Source organism: Theobroma cacao, chromosome 10, assembly GCF_053813885.1.
Source record: "Theobroma cacao isolate CCN51 chromosome 10, ASM5381388v1, whole genome shotgun sequence".
Classification (NCBI taxonomy): Eukaryota; Viridiplantae; Streptophyta; class Magnoliopsida; order Malvales; family Malvaceae; genus Theobroma; species Theobroma cacao.
The window spans coordinates 15,670,932-15,678,232 of record NC_142648.1 but is presented as its reverse complement, the minus strand read 5'-3'; positions in this window follow the sequence as shown (position 1 = coordinate 15,678,232).

The window sequence follows — 7,301 nt, the reverse complement described above, 5'->3', positions numbered from 1 at the left end:
ATTTTGAACCAATTATAATGTGAGGTTTTGTTTGTGGTAGCACGGATCAACAAAGATCCAAGGAACCCAAGGCATGCATGTGGACGAATATTGGAATGTATGGTGGTTTTGAGCTAGATTAAGTGGTGGGTAAGTGTTCTAACTTCTAAATCACAAGTATAAAGGAAAAATAAGATATATGTTGATTGTTTGTGCTTATGGCGGCAAGATTGGCTAGATTTGGAGACCATTTGGTGACATGCAAGCCACCAAACCCATGGGTGTCTAATGGAATTAAGGTGAGAGAAAAGGGGTAAGACATGCAAAGTGTGCTGTTAATGTGATGTTATGGGTACGGTTAAGAGCAATTGTGGTAGTTTAAAGTTTAAAACAATGTAATGTGTGAATGTGTGTTGTTGTAAGAGGTTTAAAAGGCTATGAATATTGGTGTGCATGAATGAATATTGATATTATGATTGGTGGCAGCATATAGATGTAAAATGTGGTGCATGTGGATGTAGAAAATGCTTGATGGAAGTAAATTATAATTGCTACCATATGCTAGGTTATTGGTGTGGAAATGATGGTTGAATATGATAAATACACTTAGAAAAGATTTATATGTGTGCTAGAGTCATGAATAAGTTACCGGTATTTATAATCTAGAGAATTATGCAAGTAAAGGATATAAATGACTTTAGTAAAAATGTGTCAAGATATAAGTTAGTTGAATAAGGATTCATGATTGAATGAGAAAGAGAAGTGGAGATGATATACACTAAAAATATTGAATTTGGATTATTGCTAAAAAGTGCAAGTAAAGAAAGTGTGCTGTGGTGGCGTGTCGGAGGAAGTAATGAGCGACCGGCAAATAGGAATAGATAGATATGCATTCGAACTAATAGCGACGTAGTATCCCGCTATCGTAAGGTGAGTAGGGGGTGTCCATTTTAAAATTCCCATAATTATATATATTTATATATGATGATTTTCTTTAAATGCAAACTTGTGGAAAGCATGAGCTGGTAGAATCTTAGGTATTTTGTGGATGCGTAAACATTTGAAAATGCTTTGATTATGTATATATGTATAAGCTATATTCGTAAAGTTTTTTAAACCAGGAAACAAGCCTTTCAATACAATTTATATTTAAAATGTGCCTTATTGTTTGTCTGATATGCATTCATAAATTTAATCACATATTCACCATGCTATTTCGATATTAAAATCTCATGCAAAGGTTTATAACATAAAGCCTTAGAAAAATGGGGTTTTATCATGATACTGTGATCGGTATTTTGAAAACAATTTGAGATGATCCTTTGAAAACCCGATTTGGATTTTTAAATGGTTTTATAAAATCGAAAGATTTGAGAGTAGGTCGGCTATCACTTCAGTTAAGTGTGACCCTCGTGCACCAGTGAGCTCTAACTAGACAACCTTTGGGTCACTGACGGGCTGTTAGACATGGCTGGGGCAATGATTTGTGATATACGTGGCAAGGCCAAGGGTTGTTATATGTGGCTAGGCCACCAATGATATTCACGGTTGTGACCACTTGATTTCTCCGATGTCGGCCAACATCGTCGAGACTGCCATGGCATGTGGGAATCTGGTGGAAGTGAGGCTCTAGGATGTTATTACGTGGTAGCGGGACCACGGATTTTATTACTATTACCTACTCAAGAGTGACATCTCTTTGGGTTTTCAAACTTGTATTTCTTTACATGGTGAAAACGGAACTATATGATTTTCTGCAGCTCCCCTGTTTATACTATGGCTTGAATTTGAACTCCTCGGTATGAGGCAATTTGTGATTTGTGTATAAGTTTGAATAACATTTGATTTCATGGGAGCTTGCTCGATTCTATGGATTTGATTTGAGTATGACGACAAATGACTTCGACGGCAAAAATCTTTTACGTACACTGGATTTAAAGTGATGTTTTAAATGATTTACTTTGAATAAGGTTATTAATTTGTTTGGATGTCGAAAATTTTACCTACCCTGATTTGGTGTACTTCTCGAAATGATTACAATGCATAAGAAATTCTCGATTTTTTATATAAGGCACAATCTTCCTTTGAATTAAATTGTTTATATAATCTTGCATTTTAATGTTCAAATTCATCTGCTTCATGCTTGTTTCCCATTTACACCCTATTCACGAAGTCTATGATCACTAAGTTTGTGAGACTCACCCCCCTTATTTCTTTTTACAGATAAGTAAACTACTCAGGTGCACTGTTTAGCACATCGAGACTTATTGTAACGTAGGTAATTTCACCTCTTAGCCTTCCATTCCAAGTTGCTCTGCTGTTAGAAGTCGAGTTGTAGCACTTTGTTATTAATATGTAAACGAATATTGGTTTTTATATAAATATTAAATTGGAGATTGTGGACTTCAATGTATATGCTCATGATTATATGACTTAAAGGCCAAATTGATTCATTATGTCTATGGTTCAAATCATGACACAAGTGTATATGGTTTAAGCATTAATATGGTTTGGTGAACGTGTATAGTGATTAATGGGTATTTTTATTAAGGCTTGTTCAGGACTTGGTGGGTCTCTTTCCCGAAGGTCTCGGACACTGGTAGCCACCAAGGAGTGGTTGTTATTGTCACGACCCAAATTTTGGGCTATGACCTACTCATGGGCCCAATGAACGTAGTCCACTAAGCCTACGGTTTATGAATCTATACTGTGAACCTACGGTTTGGAAAATGCAGATCCCTCATAGTCCTCAATGAGGTCAGCTATCTACAGTCTATACTGAACCTGAAATGGGTGGAAAGGAGGGTGGTGAGATTATAAATCCCAATGAGTAAACAGACATCATCATAAACATCTAGAGTTGAGTACATGGAGACAATAAAGTAAATCATCATAAACTGGGTTATAGCATTAGAACACATTTTGTTCAAAATACGTAAAGAGGCTTATGAATCTCATAAAAACTAGGCTTGTGCCATAAATCCATTCTCGGGGACACTTTGGCCGAGGCATCCTACCGAGACCGCCAAGGCTATTAAAATTCACATTTCACATAAATCATGTTTTTGTTTTGAAAACATAGTTGTTCCTTGGCGTTGGCTGAGCTCCCCCTCACGTGGTGGTTTAGCGTGAAGTGAACCCTAAGCTTTACCCCAAGAGATACCCTACGCGCCTCTTCGTTCGAGGTAAGAATATAATAGGATTTACCGTGCCCTTCTAAAAGGCTGGTCCACAGAAACCCCCTACTACAGTGATTAATTAATATATAATCCACCATATAATAAAACTCAATAACATGATATGGCAATTTTGTAATTCGCAGTCTTTCAAGGCAACCAAACAATTCGCATTTCAATACAATTGCCAACTAGCCAATCATGCTCGATTTATAATAAGCCAATCAATTTAAACAATCAAATTGCCACAATTAACAGTCTCCGTGTACTCTATTTTTCAAAATCATTATTAATTCGAAAACAATTTATTAATTACTTTCATTGGAACACCTTTATTCATAAAACATGAAAATTTACCTTTTTAAATTCATTTTTCCATAGAATTAATGAAGTCATCTAAAAATCACCCTAGATAATTAAAATGACAGTAAGTTTACTCACAATGTCTAGAATGCAGACTTTCGAAGCACTCTATATATTGGTCCTCGGATGTAATTTCCTTGCCTTTATCGGAGGACTCACCACCTTAACACAGTACAAAATCGAGAATTTCACTAAATTGGTACTAAATCAAAATTAAACTAATTTAGACTACCAATGCATGATATGGAATGCAAAAATGCACTGGTAATTATCTAAACCTGGTATTGGTCTAATTCGTCTTATCACCCGATTAAATTCCTAATGCGTCCGTTTAAACTCCAATTTAATTTTTTTCAGTTCTATACCACAATTGCACCCAAATTGACTCAATGTCCCTCAGTATGGTGCAAATTATCAGTCCCGATAGCAAATTAAGAAAATACCCCTAGTGGGTAAAAATTCATATTTTTGCTCCAAAAATTTCCATTATTTTTCTAGGCTCATAATTCATCATTCCTTAACCAATTCTCCTAGAATAAAAATCAAACTCATCCTCACTCACTACATGGTAAATTCGGCCATTAATGGTTGTGGGAGAAAATAAATTCTTTTCTTGTTGTTTTGTTTCTAAATATGCTAAACTAACTAAAAACATTAACATAAATTAAAATCAAATAAATCCAACAACTTTCTCTCTCCTAACCCATTTTGATCAGCCAACAATTCATCATAAAACATGCAATTTAAGCATGGAAAATGAAGAGAAATGCTTAAGGAAATAGATTTCAAGCTTAAGTTGAAAAATCCTACCTTTTTCACTTGTTTTCCTTGATTTTCCACACTTTTTCTCTTGAAATTCCTCACCTAGATTTTGTTTTTCCTTTCTTTCCCTCTCTTCCTTGCTTGGCCGAATATTTGGGGAATAATGGGCTGATTTGTGCTGATTTTTAAGTTAAATAATAAAATATCCTAAGCTTGACACATGGCATTTTCTAATTGGTCTATTTTTAAAACTTTAAAAATTTAAACATTTTATGTCCACCACATGATTATTCAAAGGTCAAAAATCAGAATAAAGGAAGACCATGTGCTGGAAAAATATCCTGGTGGTGGAAAATTACAATTTTGCCCCTGGGGTGGTAAAATTACCATTTTACCCCATATACTCCAAATTATACCGAAATTAAAATTTTTCACTTCTAAACCTCAAATCATACTCCATTAAGTCAAATTATACCCCATTAAGTCAAATGGGGCCAAAACAATCTTTTCTAAAATTTCCATTTTGTCCCCAAGTGGCAAATGACCATTTTGCCCCTAGATAGTGAAAATTTCGATTTGACTCCAAATTGATCCTCAAGCTCTGAATTACCATTTTGAGTCATCTTTGGATTGTGATGCTCTTAATCTCGCCTTAAAATTCCTATTTGATCTAGTTTAAGGATTAAATCAACTTTGTTGTACCTTTAGGTACAATACCGACTTTTGTAAATTTTTCGGGACTCTCTTAGCATGTAATCATGCTATCATCACATGCATGTAATGACTAGTATTTTATAAGGTCGGGCTTTTCAAAGTTTCCACCACATGAGAACATCAAACTCATCACCATCGAAACCCTCATCATCCACAAGCTCAGATAAATATTTCTCAAATTCTGTTTTCAGTTCTTTTGATCCAGTGTTTAACCGGTGCTTCTTGAACCTATCCAATCTTTTTTTAGTTTGTTCTGTGTCCTTGCCAATCAAAGTTGAAACAACATTATCATTACAACCACCATTAGTGCCTTGACCCATGGACGTTAGACACTATTGACCACTTTCACCAACATCACGAGTTGAAGGTTATAACATATTTTTATAACAATGAAACAACTCATCCATTGTTTGTGTCACCAAAGAAAACATCATTGAAGCTTGAGTTGGAGGATACATGTCTAGCAAAGTGAATTCAACATAAGAAAGCTTTTTCCTCGGATCAAGTATAGCAGTAATAAATAACACCAAATTCATTTTCTCCATATTACCCCAATACTTGTCATATTTCTCTTTCATCCTAATTGCCATAGACTGTAAATCAACATCATCACCATTTTGCCATTCAATCAAAGTCGTATACACATAAGAAATGGAATCCAAAAAAGTATTAGCAGTTATGTAAGATGTGCTTGAAACACTCAAAGTCAAATCATAAAATTCTCTCAAAAAATGAGAAATCCTCATAACATTTGCCCAATCTCTGTCATCGAGCACCCCATCTCCCGACCTTATGAGCTCAGGTATGTAGCCATTATCACATAATTCAAATGATGCAAACACCCTCTGAAATTTCAAAGCTGTATCCAACATCAAAAAAATAGAATTCCATTTAGTGCTCACATTAAACACAATAAACACTTGCTCTCAACTCCTACACTAACAACACACTCCTTAAACTTGACTAATCTAGCAGGGGATTGTCTAATATATCTCACTGCCCCTCTAACACGAGCAATTGAGGTATTCATATCCTTCAATCCATCAAAGACCATAAGATTCATAATATGAGCAATGCATCTCACATGAAAAAATCTACCGCCTAAAATACTAGTTCCAGCAACATTATATTTTTTCTTCAAATGCCCTACTGTAACATCATTTGAACTAGCATTATCAACAGTGATAGAAAAATTTTTTTGGATCCCCCAATCCCCTAAACATTTACTAATTGCTTTACCCATGGCCTCACCTTTGTGACTAGTGATCGGACAAAAATTCAAAATTCTTTTTTGCAACTTCCAATCATTATCAATAAAATGGGTAGTTAGACACATATAATTAATTCTTTGAATCGAAGTCCATGTGTCAGTGGTGAGACACATTCTACCAGGACATGATCTTAACAATATTCTCATTCGAGTTTTTTCATCAGTATAAACCTTATAGCAATCCCTAGCAACAGTCCATCATGAAGGTATACGAAATCTAGGACATGCTTCGTTCATGTGTCTCCTATATCCATTATTTTCCACAAACTTAAATTGCAATTCATCTAAAATAATCATCTCATCTAAACTCTTCCTAACTACCTCTTGATCAAACTTCCAACTACCCAACCCATCCCCTCTCGAAGCAAAAACTAATTCTATCTACCTTTTCTCCTCACTATCACGCACCAATTTCAACTTAAGACAAACTTTAATATGATTTTTCAAAGAAGATGTTCCAATTCTTTTTTGTATCAGTACACAATTCTTTACCACAATGAGAACATTTAGCTTTCTTATAACCTTTCTTATCAACAAATTTGGTGAAGTGATCCCACACAATCGATGTAGATTTAGACGTCTCCATTTGCTTCTGCACCTTGCTTACAACTTCACACGTTTTGTTGGGATCGGTAGAACTAGTAGTAACATGAGTTGTAGATATTGATGGTGTTGGTGTTGGTGTTGGTGTCTCATTAATTGCGAAATTTGTTTCCTCATTAGTTGACATATAAAAAAAAATAATACCCAAATATTAATTTCAATATTTAATTCTAACATATTGTCAATCATTTTAATTAAAAATCCAAATAATAATTCTAAGTTGCCAACCTTGTGAAACACATGCAAGGTAAATAATTTACTCTTCCTCGTTGACATTGGTATGACTTAAAGTTAGTTTCGTGTAGGAATATTAAACAAGCAGAGCAGAGGATGAAGAACTGAATTTGATCATTACAAGTTTTAATTTAAAGTAATCGCTTATTCTACGTTTCCCATCATCAAACAAAGTTTTCTACGACACAACATTGCATATC